A 17,096-nucleotide genomic window follows, 5' to 3' on the forward strand; every position below is an offset into this window, starting at 1 on the left:
GGTGTTATACATATTTCTAAACTGGTTTTAAACATCTTCCAGTCCTTCTTATGTCATTCTTTGCAATTCACACTTGAAGTAAGCAGTTAATAATAAGTATTCTTTGAAATTTCAATATTCAATTCCAGAACTTGTAACCCAGAATCTTATAAAGTGTCATCCCAATATAAATCTAAAGAAAGTTTATCATAAATTAAGAATTTCATACAAGTTAAATCAAAACATATTACATACTATAGGTTACAAGAATACTTCATAGGGGGAACCCTTAGTGAGGAATCAGAGGGTGAATTAAGCATAAAAATTAGTTGAAATAAATCTTGTCAACCCTTGAGTTTGGTCTAAATTGACGTAAAAATTTACTAAAAACTATTCGTTATTAAAAGTTTTCTTAATAATAAGTGTTATATAAGTTTTTTTTTAATAATAAAATGTTTTATTAATGTATAAAAAATAGTTTCTTTTAACACTTTAAGCTAACATATTTGCCTACCTAATGTTAAATTTCATGTGTAATAAGTAATACATTACAATTCAATCTACATAATATAAAATTGTTCTTTTTCCACTTTTTTAAGTATATTCCTTCCTTTTTTTTAATTTTGCATTTTAACTCATTAATATTAAATGATGTTAGTTTCTTTTAAATCATATAATATAGAGTAATTCAATGAAAAGTTATAAATGTATAAAAATTTCTATGTGTACCTTAGCTGTCTATATTTTGGATATCCTTCAACACTTTCTTTTAATATTGACTTTTGAGATTAATAGATATATTCATGAAATAACAGGAAAAAACTTGTAGGGTATTTTTCAGGTGCAAGTAGTAACTTCATTTCAAAAAAGGAGTTTCTTTATTATATTTGTTATTTTCTGAAAGTGTTTATTCACCCGAAAGGTACTTATAACATTTTATGTGTATCATATTTTGATCTATTTATACATTAATTTTAAAAGTACATACTATTTTTAGTGGATAAAACATAAATTCGTGTCAGAGTAAGTTACAAAATATTAACGATTATTGATATGCTACACAACAATTGAGATTTGGTTGTGAACGTTACTTTGAATTTATAAGAACTACTTTATACCTCATTCATGAATCAAAATAAACTAAATATTAGTCACGGGCTTGAAGTAAGATCGAAAGTATCTTGAAGAATCAACCAAAATATTTCAAGTCATGGACTTATGAAAAAAGACTCGATACCAAATACTTTATACTTTTATTGGACTTTCAATATAAACACTTTCTCTCATCTTGGTCAATGTCTAATAATTCAATTTACTGCTAAATGAATTTAAAGAAAATCAACTCCCTCAAATGACAACACAAAGCAAACAAGTCTTGTACATGTTTTACAATAGCAAGTAATATCTTAAAATAAAGTAAATAATCAAATTTTGTAAAAAAAAATTGTTGCTCTAAATTGTTTAGTATCCGGCTAGCTGAGAAATGTTCCAGTAAATCATTTAGGTGATAATCCATAGTTTCTTGCATATACTTGAGATTTTGTATATTTTCTAGATATTCTGCTACTCCTGGAACACTAGCTAACAAAGTTTCTATACAGTACCACATTCTATTGTATATTGTAATTAAAACTATGTATACTATACCCATATAAATCAATTATCATTCATACAATTCTTCCTCATAAATAAACATAAACTCACAAGCAATATTAATATGAATACCTACTCATAAGAATGAAAAATCAATTACTTTAAAGAAAAGGAGTACTCAAATCTATTTGTGATATGTTTACCTATAAATAATTATAAGCATACATGTAAATCCTGTATGTTTTTAGCAGGGCCGTTAATTTGTAATTGGTAGTATAAAGAACGAATTTTATTTTCGTCATTACTATTTAATTCCTGAGTAGTGAACATTTTCCTAAATAGATTCAATCATATTCAAAACCTCTTTGAACCTTCGTATGTACTCATAAAAGAGGGAGAGTAAACCTGAGGATTTGTTGGGGGCATATAATTGTAAGTATTTGTTGGACTCAGAGTAGTATTTGGGATTGACACCGGAGTAATTCTAGCATATGTCCTTGTTTTTATACTTTTTTCCTTCTTTTCTTATCACAGCTGATTGTAACTGATCTAACTCAAAGCATTCTTCAAATTGTCAGGGCTACCATGTTGATTTTCGGTTTCTTTTTTTAACATGCCTATTCCAAACTGGATTTTTACCTTTGATTATAAGGCTGAATAATGACTGCACAAGAGTAAAGTGAAATAAAAAATTCTATTTTATGTATTATATGGACATGTTATAGCCTTAATAAGTCAAAATGTTCCTTCAAAATAATAGAAGGTCTACATAATTTAAGAGCCAGTCTAATATGAAATGAAGGGATAATTTTGAACTCTAACTTCAAAAAATGTTATTAGTTTGTTTGATTCATATCTGTTTGACAAAGGCTATCAACTTTTTGGTACTTTTTCCATTTTTAATGTTTAATTTTTTTTGGTGACTTAGTGATGAAGACAAAAATAAATTGTACTAATATATTTAAAAAACTAACGTTTATAAATAAATAAAAATAACTTTTTTATAATATATTTATAATGTTTTGAATTTGAATTGTCTTTGTTTCAACTAATCGCTTATTAAATATCTTACAGAATTAAAATCTTTTCTATGGTTGATATATTTGTTTTATAGGATCAGAATAATATTAATAATAATAGTTATTTTAATTTATATGACATATATTACACGTTGCTTCTAATTCAATTTTCGTTTTCCTTTCATAATTATTTAATAATAGAGAAATGGGAAATAGTCCATAGTTGGGGGGAAAAAAGAAGGGAAAAACGACTCAACTGAGTTTTCCTTGTGTTTTCTTGCCATGTTAAAAGATACACACGTACATTTTAAGGTAATTTCATCTATCTAAGCAAGTTTAATCCTTTCAAAAGGATGAAAGCGGAGGGAAATATTTTGCGTGTTGATGTTCCCCGAGACTTGAGCTCCTAATGTAAGTTCAGAATTCTTTGCCAGACCCATCTTCTGAATATAGTGAGACAACTTTGAGTTCGAGATATATGAGTATAAAAAAATACTCCAATAATTGTCAACGTTCCCCTCAGGACTTGATGAGGTACATAGAGATTTGGGGCATCAACAATTCCCATCTAAAATGTCGGTTAATTAATCGGAAATTAATTAATGAACACTCAATAACTTAAAATATTATAAGACCTAAGATTTTCTGGTAAAAATCTAGAGCAAACAATCAGTTCAAAAAAATGCTTAGGTCCATCGTTAAAATACATTTTTTGCTTGATTAAGAACCCCACTGGAGCGTTGACTTTAAGTAGTTTACAAGCACTTGTAAGTTTTTTGATGGACTATGAGTACTTGCATTAAGTCTGAGTAAACGATTACCAGTAGTAAGCCATCTTAAGTTTGTCAATTTTCCATGTATACAGTTTTCCACCTCAGGAGTACAGTAACCAGTTGAAACGGCTTGACATCTTTAATACAGATATTTTTTATCTGTACTTAGCTGATCTACCACATTCTTTAGCAAGTTATACAAATTACCTGTTACTGCAGAAAAAAGGGACGAAAATTTAATTTTCATAGCCAATCAATCGTTTTCCTGATCAGGAATATTCTTTGGACCCAAAGTGCCACCACTTAAACTCAAAAATTAATGATGAAGGGGGTAACCTATTGAGATGAATTACACAAATGCACCATTGTAACGCTCTCACTAAATAGTTCTCTAAATATTGAATCACACTACCTTTCAAATCGGTCTAAGTTGCAGTTCTGTGATATCCAACAGACATTATCCCATCTAAGTTCCAACCTTGTCCCTCTAATAAATTTTTTGATCGAAGTAAAAATGGCTCTACTTATAACACAACTTGTCGTTGTGTGTCCCAAATAAAATGATCCAAGTTCTTATAAAACTGAGATGTGATCTTCTATAACTTCTTTAAGATGGTAACAGTCCTTATTTTCTTATTTATCTGAGTTTTATCTTTTCGTCCATCTCAGGAAAAACTTCTAATGACAACACCTTCATGTGCTTCCGATGTTTCTACGCGCACTTTAGATATAGCTCTGTGAATCTTGTTTTTATCAATGACCACAGATGAATTTTCGATAGAAACAAAGCCAAAGTCAGAAAAAACTGCATAAGTAACAGCAGCAGGAGATCGCATCGATAAACAGTATCCATCACATACCTTTACAACTGTTGGCTACGGCAAATTATTTCGATTTGCCTTTAAAGTCGAAGGGGTATCTGTTGGGGATGCCTCTATTATTGAACACGTTTCTCATAATCATTATAGAAATTTTTGGAGACACAATAGACTTTTTAGTAAAACATCAATGGTTTTTCTCTTTCATTGACTTTTCATCCTTCCTCTGACATTGTTTAATTAAAATAACCTTTTCTTTCTTATCAAAATCACCTATAAACATTTCTCTCATTTCTTTGATCCGACAAAAACGTATCTCATGAATGGGAACTTTCTTAGGTTTTATACACCAACAAGATTCAAGTTAAGTACATTTTCAAGCACCTCCATCGAAAAGGTTCTCAGATGACTCCAAAAAATACTTTAGTTTGTTTTGAACAAAGTCATTTCTTTTGCGATATGTTTTCAAATTAAGGTACTTTTCAAAATAGGCTTTTAACAGTTGAATAACTTGTTCCTTAGTTACTATTGGAATTGAACTATGGTCCAAATATTTTTAATCTGTTTATGGAAAATTGTCTATATACCTGATTTAGCTGGATTTTTTTTCATTATAATTTAATTTCAAGTCTTTATTGTCAAATAAATAAATTTAGTCACGTCTTTTATAATAAGTAGCTGCCGATCATCAAGTTTTTCTATGGTCCCCATATAAAACAAGTAGTATCACTTCGCCTCGAACTCATTACTTATAAGCCACTAGGCTATCCATAAGTCACTTCCTGAAATTGTAAACCTGTTACTCTAGCAATTATAATTTATACTCATGAAATCCTCTAAGCAGGTTTAATCTAAATGAAGTTTGCAGGTCGAAACCTAACACTTGTGACACTGTACTTTCATAGCATAAAAATTAATGTAACAATTATGAAAATATCATGATAAAGTTTATGAAAATCCTCTTAACAACTTTATTCTTGAGGGAATTTCCAGGTCATAACCATAAAATTCGAAATTCTGAGGAATGTACATATCAATTCGTTGTGTATCTCATACATATAAATATAATAAATTATATTTTTATTTTGTTTAATAACAATTAATAAGAATAACAGTATATAATTAAAAAAAGTACTATTTTAATTAATTTTATGTTTTTTTCATGGATCATGTCATCTAATTTGCTTATACTATTTTTCTATATTTTGGATCATTGATTTTAATCATAAAATAACTCTTAAAATTCATTTTTGTATTATTTTAGACATATAATGTAAATCTGTGAAGACGTAATTTTTTATAAACTTTCAAGAGCGGGGGAGCCCTTTAAATGATGTACAATTTTATTTTTTTACAATTTTCATAATTTGTGTAAAATTACACTAACTTTGATACCTCTTGTGTTTTCATAGCTCCAAAAATATATATTAAAAGGACACCCTAACAAGTCTAACAAAAATATTAGTATAAAAATATTTACGACCCAAAGGCATTGTTCAATGCAATGGTGTAATAATATTGTATTATTTTCTTTGTATGTAGTATATTTGCATGTCTCTAGGGTTTTAATTATATAAATGTAGGATTTCTTTTCTTTTATAAAACATGGCTTTCAAGACAAGCAAAAGTTAATTATAGTAAAAATCAGTATCGACACGATCCCAACTTTTTTTGAAATAGTTATATTACCAAAATTAGTATCAGTATTTCGTACTTTCCGATACTTTTTTGACTAAGAATACTAAACAAAAAGGTAATGTAAAGAAAAATTTACATTCATTTACATGGACGTCCCTTGGGTTTTTGTTTGGGTGAGAGCTTGTACAGAAATTTGAAGAATTATTTATAACGAACAAATTTCATTCTTTCTGGTTTTGTTAAATACATTTTTGTTTGAAATGATAGAAAGAATCAGAAGTTTGAGGAGTTAAATGACTTAGAGACGTTGAAAATATCGTTTCCTTTACCAATCTAGTATAATGACGTTTAAATTGTGTAAGACACAATACAAAAAATATTTTATGAAAGTTTTTTGTTGTTTTTTTTTAAATTATTCATATTTTCTAAAAAGTAGAGTTAGATTCAAGTCTAAATTTTTGGCTGAGTTTGGTGTTTGTAAAATTCGTGTTAGGAGAATTTTCCTATCTTCAAATTCGATTTTTTGGGAATTTCCACATACGTATGAGGCTTATCCTTTTCAAAATATTAATTTTTTTGTTAATAAGGTGGGAGAGGGTGTCGTTTTTGCTGTCCTTATGAGTGATACTTGAAATTTAATTATAAATTAATCAAATATTGCTAGCTACTATTAATCCTAATTCAGGTTCATAAAGTCGAAAAAATATTTTTGATGAGTTCAATATTTTTTTAGAAAATTGTAAATTTGATAAAAGACTAGTTTTGTTTTGTTTTCAAGTTTTTATAATACTCAAATCCATTAGCACTCAAAAGTGTATTTTTTTTATAATATTTAAAATAATAAATTCTCACTTATAAAGTGTGTAACTTGGTCATTTGTACAAGTTTTAACCTGTACTAGTAGATTGTACAATTACAATTTGTTAGTCGTATAGAGTATCATTTAATGTTTAAATATTATTTTTTTATAATTTATGTGGAATGTTAACACAAAAGGAAGACTAAGCTATTTTTCTGAAAAATTTCTATAGATATTTTTTTTTTGACAAATTATCGCCAATTGTTGTCTACAAACTTATTCGTATTAACCCTTTGGAGTCTTCTCAAATTGAACTTAAGTTGACAAAATTGATCGTCACAATAAAAAATGAAGAAATTGACAGATTTTATTTGAATGGTCATATCAGGGTCAATATAACGTCTTTTAAATCAAATAAAGGTGTTAAAATATAGCTAAAATTCATAAAAACCTTTAGTTATCCCAAGAATTTGAATACAAAAACTATAAATAACTCAAATATGTCTTTGAAATATTGCCCTATTTATATATATATATATTTAAAAAAAAGTATTTGGGATTATCTGCTTACTTAATTTTTGTTCAAGATTGTTTTAATATTAACGCAACACATATCTAATAATATATCTACTATTATTTTTAATTATAACACATGCCGTTTTTGTTACAAAATATGCTAACATTTATTTTTTATATTTTCTTCACCAGTCTTATGTTAATTTTTTGTTGTAATTAATCATATCATTTTTTAAAGAAACTTTTGAACAAATTTAAACTTATATTTAACATTTAAATAATAACCTTATACATTTTTTCATCAAAAATGGAGAGTATAAAGTTCATTGTAAAGAAAGTTTGAATATAAAAAAAAATTGCATTTGGACAATAACACTTTTTTCTTAAAGATATTATTTTTTTTTTTTAAATTGTAAAAGTTATGTAAATTACCGAATAAGTAAAAAAACTCGATGATTAAAGGAGTATAATGAAATTATTGAAATATTGATACGGTTTAAAATTATTCATTAATACATATTTATTACTTTAGTTAATTACATTTATTCAAGAAATATAAATAATCATATCGGAGTCGACATACAATAAACTAGGAGATAAAGAGCTTGTAAAGGATAACCCTCATGAATACGAAAATAAGATGTAAGAGTCCAAAAGGGACATCTTTCATTTCATTTTCATTTTTTTTTTTTTTTGCCAGACAAGAAAATTAATCGACAAAACAATAAAAGGATTGTTTTAAGGATCCATGATGTCCTAAAAGTAATGGAGACCAAATTTCCAGCCACTATCAAGCTATCATGTCTCTGCACATCTTTATGACAGAGATTAGGTTCAGCTTCATGGGTGACATAGATACTGTGGTACTGTTCCACAACAACAAAAATCGACGACAACCGTCGCTGGGACCGATATCATGACAATACTCCATGTTTTTAAGTCTTTAGAAGCAACCCCCCCCAGGCTTGAACATATGGACAGTTTTGGCGTCGTATTGTAGCCAAAGACCAATAGACATATCGATGCTAACAAAAACTCCCACGTCAATGCTATCAAGAAAGATTGCAACAGTTCAGAGAAGGTTAAAATTAAGCTCACGTGCAGCCATTTCAGGAACCTTGTGGAGATTTTGATTGAAGCTTAGGGCAACAATACTTACATCGATTTAGTATGTTGTAACCTTATTGTCAGTTTTTATATTATAACAATATTTTTATTTTTAATTAAAATATCCTTGTTTTCCTTATTTTGAATGTTTGGGAGAAGTTAGAAGCTCCAACCATATATATTGTACATTTGTAATATATACTTTAAACTATATTAAGATTCGAAATATATCAACATAAACTGTATATATTTCATTTCCGAATAATTGTGAATATTTATTGCTAATGTTCCATTGAATGCGTTATGTTTATTGTGCGTACTTCCAAATTTAATTGAAAGTTTTATCTACATTAATCTGGTGAAGCAACCCAAGAAAATAGAAAGTTAATGCCTACATAGTTATACATATATACATAACAGATATGTACTTGATTCCAATAGATCTATTTACTGGCCAATATCTTATCATACATTTATGGTGTCATTAAACAAAGAATATCGATATCATACATAAGTACAATAGAATTTAAAAATTAAAGATCATTTTAAATGCTATAAAGAAATAGGAAAAATCAAGAGAAAGAGTCAATGATTACATCTTTTTTGTTTATAAAATTGGACATTTTTATTTAAAAAAAAACAATTATAAATAATAATTTAGTGGAGACCGAGGACAGTTCCAACGTTTATTGGTTTCTGGCTCTACAGAGTGGAACCCAAAACTTGGAGTTGTACGACTAAATTTTAGAAAAATTAACTTTTATGGAATCAAGAAATGAGAACTCAAAATGAATTTGTGATATGTTGAAATAATATATTAAGCTTTTTTTTAATTAAATATGTCCTACTTCACAAACAATAAAAGCCTTAATTGTCTGCTCTTGACGATGAAGGACGTATCTATTGTGTTCCCTGCTGTTATGATGGCAGCTCGGAGCGAATTTTAATTTGGATGAGAGGTACCGCAGCAATTTTTATCCAAGACACCCTAAACTTCAAAATAGCTTTAATGTGTCAATATTTTAAACATTTGAAGCACTGTACATGTTAAATTTTTGTAATTAATTCAACTTTTTTACCATGCACAAGAATGATTGCAGTGAGTTTTTAATTTAAACTAATTTTTATTCTCAATTTTTCTGATTTTCTATAATCTTCTTTTCATCTTCATCCTCAGATTTCCTTTCATGATTGATACTTTCTATTTCTCCAATCAAATCTTTTAATCTTAAATATCTCCACATTCTTTTCTGAGCCATGATTTACAATAACTTAAACGAGGCTTTGAATTTCTTTTAATACCTTTCAGCCTCTAATTGTCAAAACAAATTATTTGATTATTTTATTGAAGCCGAAAATATACGTAAATTTAATAATTATGATGACTGGACTTTTTAGTGTATAAAAAAAACACTTTGGCCTTCTTTTACATGCATTTAATTTCGTATTAGTATTCTTAAGTTGTAGTAATAAATCCTTTAACTTTATTTTCTTGACTATCCCTCCACCCCAAGCAAAAAAACTTCCAGAAAGGGTTGTCATGAGTTTTTTGTTTGTTTTTGGTTTTCTTCCCTGTTTCATTGTTTTGAATTGTTATTCACTACTTCTGGTCACGTCAGAGTATGACATATCGATACTTTATATACTGCACGCTTTTTTCGCTCTCTTATTATAACCACCGGGTTTTTTTTTTTTTTTTTTTTTTTTTTTGTCTTTTTCCTTTTCCAATGACATAGCATTTTACATGTTATCATTCCTTACTTTTGAATCTCTGAGATTAATGGACTCCAAGTGCCCTTCTTGGAAATTTCAGGATTCCATTCCCTTATGAACATAGTTCTTTGGTTTCTAAAGAAGCTTTTGCCTCAAATAATCTTATAATATACCCTCAAAATAATTTTAAACATCGAGCACTTAGTCACACGTATAACCCTTTAAACTACTTCTTTTTTTCCAACTATTTAATTATTTACACAGTTTCATTCTCGTAACATTCTACAAGATATATCATCTCTGTTCATTTTTTGATAGAGGGTGTGTGAATGAGTGAGCATATTTGAGGTGCATGTTTCTGTATTCATTATTATTTTAACCTCCATTTGTCTTGTGTCCTTCCTTATTTATTAGGTCCAATCCAGTTTTAGGGCCAGTCCTATCAGTCCTTGGACCGGCACTTAAGACTATTGGCCCTTTGGACTTTTAGTACAAGAACTGATTAAAACAAGAAGAAATAAAGTTGAGTTACATCATCAAGGACCAAACTTTTTACGACGGATATGTAGGACTGAACTTGAACGGACCAAAACTTAACTGGTCAGGACAGCTATATTCATTCCTAAATAAGGACTGAACCAACACCAATCAGTATGTTGCTTCTTACCTAAGAGTCTCTTTAGTAGGTAATATATTAATAGATTTTGGCTTACGAGCACTTATTTGATCTGATTAACTATACTTTTAATCAAATCAATTATTGCTTTGTAACTTAATAGGTATGAACAGATATTGTATAAAACTATTTCATGGATGGAAGATTAATATCCATAAATTATCTTGAGTAATAAGTATTAAATCAATATAAATCAAGGCCAAACGCACAAAATCAAGATAATTCTCACAAACAAAAATTATTATGGATTTGCCATAAAGAAAAGAGACGTAGGAATGTTTAATTTGGGGGGGGGGTCAAATTTTGCTCCAATATTTGGGACTAGGATTTTTATTGAAACTTTCCATGGCGTTTATTTAAAAAAAAAATGTTTTATGGATAAAGCAATATTAGTCCCTTAATGAATTGATTGTGTTTTATATAATCCAATGTTTATTTGACCGAATAAAATCGGTTAAAATTCGGTAAATTATATAACTACTTGTATCCACTAAAAATATTAATACATTCTATCTAAATTGGTTCAACTTTTATCAAATTAAATAAATGAGTAGTTCAAAAACTTTTGCAACATTTGACTAGTCACATTTCATTGCAATTTGTGAAAATCTAAAAGTTAACGTAACCTCTAAATAAACTTAATTTATAAAAAACAGATGTTAGGGATGTTGTTATAAATTTTGATATCCATTAAAAATTGTGTTTTATATAATCCAATATTTATTTGACCGAATAAAATCGGTTTGTAAATTATATAACTACTTGTATCCACTAAAAATATTAATACATTCTATCTACATTGCAATTTGTGAAAATCTAAACGTTAACGTAACCTCTAAATAAATTAATTATAAAAAACAGATGTTAGGGATGTTGTTATAAATTTTGATATGCGGTACACAGAGACTTCAGTTTGTATTATAAAAAAGGTTACCATAACAAGCTGTCAAAATTGTAAAAGTTTTGAATAATGGTGGCGAATGGAAGTTTTGATTTTTTTTCAGATAATGAATTGGAAAAGCACTAAAATAGTTATAGTATCAGTTCTGATATACTGTGTGCTGAATTTTGACCGAGCTCTATCATCGACTGTAAATTCAACGTATGGTAAAAAAACTATAATACAAAGAAAAGTTTACTGTGTAAAAACAAATATTAGTAACTATCCAATATCTATTACATTACAGATAATGTAATAAAGAGAAAGTTAAATATTCTCCAAGCTAATTAAATAATTATTGTTCGAATATTAACTTCTTCTTGGAAATTAAATTGGAGTTTTAACTAATGAATAAACGTTTAAGAAAGTTTTCATATCTAAGAAACTTCCATGTAACTAATATTCATTTGGTTTTATCACATAAAAGTATTTAGAAAACAAGATATTGACAAGTATTGTAGGTACAGTCACTTTAACAAATAAAAGCAAAAACAAATATTGAAATATATTCTACATAATGTGGCCTTATAAATGATCCCCTACTTTACATAAATATAAATTACAAATTTTTCTACTAGTATAATCAGTTAAAATCATAAAAAAATGTTGTTTCAATGTTAACAAAAAAAAAATTATTTTTCTTTTTCCTCAAATACACAAGAGAACGAACATAGAAGCTGAAAGCATGATGTTTCTCAAACATCGGACTTCAGGATTGTGAAAATCAACACCGCAGTATATATTGAATTTTTACGAATACGAATGTAATCATATGGGTCCATAAAGCCTTCATAAGCTAAAAAGTTTGCTTCTAACACAATAGAGTTCCTAACAATACCAACTTGAAAGTATAATCTTGCTGCAAAAAGAACATTAAACTTATATGGAACATTAACAGTTCAGCCTCTTGGTCACGAGATATGAACCTCCTGGCTTTTTTATGTAAGAAATAAGTGAGAAGAAGGCCAATTAAAATTCCAGTAGGAGCAAACACAACATTTTTGTCTATGTGAAGCCATCTTGGGACAAAACAAAATACAAAAATTCTGTAGACCAGTTGCAAAGCGGTAACAAAGCGTTCGGCGAATATCCTCGAGGAGAAAAATATTTATTTTATATGAGGGTTGTATATTTTGTTGTACATACTAAATTCTTTAAAACTTATATGTAAACTTTTTCACCCAACACATACAGACATTACTGTTTATAAATTTAATATGTAACGGTTAAAAATGCCTCTATTAAGAGATTTACTGTTTTTCAATATTTATCTTTGATCAAAAAAAAAAAGATGACATATTTATTAAACTTCCTTGATTATTTTTAAAATTAGAATTTTATTTTATTTTTCGGAAATATTTACAACTACTATGAGCCAAGAAGATTACATCTTTATTTTTGTTGTTAATATAAAATAACATAATTTCTACTTATGCTACAGAGTTGCCCAAAAAAATTATAAAATCTGATTGTCTCATCCATAAATTTAAAGACTTCCTCTTCAAGTTATATTATAAAATATTAATAGAAATTTATATTTTTACACTTTGTGACACAACTTAATAGTAAGGAGTCTTTCCAAAATAAAAATAAATTCTAATAAAATTGTTTAGTCTCTCCTTTTTCTATGTATTTGATCCCAGCTACACAAAGGTAATTTTAAATCTCCAGAACAAGGGTGGCAGACGTGGATTTGAACTTAAACTTTTACTATGACTTTATATTAACACTTATGTTACAAATAATGAAATGGCAAGAAACCTGTCACCTAAAAAAACGAATGGCATATCGATCAGACATATCAATTAAAGGAAATATAATTTTTTTAAAGACAATCTTCTACAAGGAGATTGTTTTTTCACAAAATGAGATTTTGAAAAGAGAGGGAATTTTGAAAGGATAGGTTTAAAAAAAAAAAAAAACAAGATCCAAAGACTATTTTTATAATTTTTTGACTAGTTGAAATAAGAACAACACAGCACTTTATGATACAAATCCAAAGAAGAAAAATATGTTTTGTTTATATGATTCATTTCAAGAAAGAGCCAAAGACTTGGAGAACCGTCTTACTTGAAAATTCAAAATTTTGGATTAAATATAGAATGGCTACCAACCCTTGTCTCTGAGTAGTGTGTATGGAAAGACTAATGCCTATCTTCTTTTATAAGGCATCAGGGAAAACCGTTATACATTTTTTTTTTAATGTGAGCATATAGTTTTTTGTTTGATCTTTAAATCATGATTTAACATAAATATTTTACATATACTTGATATTGTTCTTCATCAAAAATAAATTAATATTATGACCACAAAAGTTCAAAACATCTTGTACAAATTCAAACCCACTAGGACGGCATTATCTATTAAAGGCAAAAAGGAAAAAAAAATTTGACTTTATTGCAGGGGTAACAGTTCATACTTCAATGGAAAATGCAGAAAAAGTACTTATCTTAATTGTTATATAATTAATTTGTATTTTTGTAAATATATAATATTGTGTTTATAAGAATTTAGTATGTCTAATCCAATTAATTTTTAAGTGATTTAACAATATTTAATGAGTTTCAACTGTTTATGACTTTCCTACACTATCATAAAGTAGGATATTGAGTTTAGTTTATTTTATTCATTGTGATGGTATTTTAATAAGATTTGAATTTAAAAAATTATTTGAATATAGGAGGAAAAGATTGGAATGAGTCTATTTTAAAGACATGTATGTTGTAGCAATTAATCAGTTATCTTATAATTTTTGAAAGAGGGGGATGTGTGAGTGTGCTTGCGTCCTTCAATCAAGGCCGAATCAATTGATGGATTTTGCTGAAATTTGTGATGTAGGGTCTTTTGGCTCCAAAATTGGTTCTGGTAAAAAAATTCTGGGTCCTCAGGCCCATGGTGGCCTTTACATAGCATTTTTTGTTCCATTTAAGAACCCGTAGGCGGAGATGTACTCTGGGATGCTTAAAGAGGTTCTTGGTGCTTAGAAACACAATAGTGGCAGAGTTTAAACTGTATTTGGGTCCAGCACTTAATCTGTACAACCTGAGGGCTGGGGCGTATTTTTGATATTAGGAGGGTTTCTTTACTCTGAGGAAGTAGTGGTATATAAATTTAACTTGACTCGGGCACAGCAGTTCGTCTGCATAACCCGAGGGTTGGGGTGTATTATAGAATATTTGCTTTATTTTGTGTCAGGCGGCGAACTGGAAGTCTCGTAAACGCTTCCTCATTGCGGTCAACATGAGTCCTACATATTTGTATAGTCATACTTACAAAAACAAAATTTGAATGATTATTAAAATTTCACAGTCTTAATTTTTTGTTTTATATTTAGCAGTAGAGTTCTTTATTGATTTTAATTTATAAGCATCTCGGGCAACGTTGGGCACATCTAATCTAGTTGTAATGAAATATTAAGATATGCAACAGGTTATTATTTCCATTTTGAACAAATAAAACAGTTGTGAGCTTTTATGAAGGCAATCTCACAATGAAAGCCCCTACATTTGATCCAATTACCACAATTTAAAATATTGCTTCAAATAATGGAACTGTAAACTGTTACACAGGTACAAATATGATATCCGCATATATCTTTCAAATTATCCTCCAAGCTTTGTTATAGTTTCATAAACTCATCCAATTTCTGATATTGTAGTAGTTGAGCATACATTATCCTGGGACTTTTTTTTGAAGATTACCTTTTAAAATAACATTGAAAAAGTAAGTATTATCCTGTAATAGTTGTTGTACGATTCTTCCTCAGGGCATAATATGTTATACATAACAAAATATTCAATTAAAAACTCTTTAAGGCAAAGAAAAGAAAATGAAACTTTTTTTCAAGAAAAATACATGTTTACAAAAAATATTGTCACATCATTCCATCTTTCTTTCTTTTTTCTTACATTATAAAATATTAAACATCAGAAGGATATTATAACGCATGTTCTATTCGTTTAAGTAACTTTTATAACGTTTCGACTCTCTATTAATTTAGATCCCTACTGAGTAGGAAAGTAAATATTAAAAGAATATAGAAAACTTATTTTTAATTTATGTGCATATCATTTTTTTACAATAAATGAGACACGTAAACACAAAAGCAAGGTAGAATATTTTTCTCAGACTGAGGCTAGATTATATTTTTATTATTCAACGAATTAAAATTCATTTCAATCTACAAATTATTCTTATACATCCTAAACAATATATTGCACTCAAAATAGTCAAAACTGATCGTAACAATATAAGAAATTTATGGATTTTATTTGAAAGGCCAAATAAGGGCCCACATAAGTATTATAAATCAATTAAAGTTTCCAAACTACATTTAAATGTTTAAAGTACCTTTACTCATCCCAAATTTGAATTAAAAGTTTTTAATAAACTCAAATAATCTTTATAAAACATTGGGCTGAATGTGGTTATGAAATAAAAAATAAATTGGGATGTTGTCTTTTTCATGATTTGTGTTTAAGATTGCTTCTATGTTGACACACCAGAAATATTATTTTGTGACCTTAAATCAAATTATGGAGTTTATTTCAAAGTTTGATTTGTATGAGGGAAGTCAATTCGTTTTATAAATAAAGGTTTTTAGCGGCTTGTCCCAACTTGGGAAAATACAATTGTACATATATCGTCGGAAAATAAATGATATTGAATATTTTATGTTAAGTAAACTTTCTCTGGTAGACATAAAAATAAAACTGCTGCGCCCCCCTACTCCCAAATCAATTGTTATGAAAACGTAAAAGAGAGTGAATATATTTGTATGGGACTAAAGTTGGATGGAATTACTTATCCTGTGTATTTAAATTAGTCATATTAAGATCATTACAATTCTATAACAACTTCGACTGATGAACTATATACACATATACTGAACAACATAAAATAGTTAGAGTACAGTAGAACTTGGAAACTTGATAATAGTTCATTTGGAGAGAAGCGTCAAGAAGTGTTTCAGTCGACCAACGAATCAATTTCCCAAATAAAAAATAGCTGAAAACGGATTAATCAATTCTGAACCATCATGTTTTTACTCTCTCCGTTTTTATCAAATCTTTATTAGGCTTTATTTAGTTAAAATTGATATATTTTGCCATATTAAACAAATATTTCGAAATTCCCTTTAAAGTTTCAAAATTTCATAATTTATAGGGAGAAAAAAGATCGTATTTATAAAATAATTAATCAATTGATGTCAAAATAGAGAACTTCACAATGAATAAATACTTCAGTAAAATAAACAAACTTTCAAATATTTGAATAATTTTATCCTAAAATGATTGTTTCTTGCAAAAAAATAACTTATAAAATATTGCTATAGTTTTTATAGAGTATACAGTGGTGTAGTGCACACTATTTTTGTCCTTTATGTATAATATAAGATCTAAACTTTTTTTTTTTTAAATATGCAAAAAGGCTTATATTATTTGTCAAATCGATAGTTCTTGTCACTATACATTTAACACATATTTAAACTATTGACAGCATAAGAATATGAAAGATATCAGGTG

At 28.0% G+C, this 17,096-nt stretch overlaps 1 protein-coding gene across 2 annotated transcripts in view; it reads right to left on the reverse strand.

The window, feature by feature from the left end:
• Positions 1–17,096, reverse strand: part of LOC121120798 (uncharacterized) — a 107,919-nt gene that overhangs the window by 36,822 nt on the left and 54,001 nt on the right. The gene's annotated exons all lie outside the window — the stretch shown is intronic.

The sequence above is a fragment of the Lepeophtheirus salmonis genome, chromosome 6, assembly GCF_016086655.4.
Source record: "Lepeophtheirus salmonis chromosome 6, UVic_Lsal_1.4, whole genome shotgun sequence".
Classification (NCBI taxonomy): domain Eukaryota; kingdom Metazoa; phylum Arthropoda; class Copepoda; order Siphonostomatoida; family Caligidae; genus Lepeophtheirus; species Lepeophtheirus salmonis.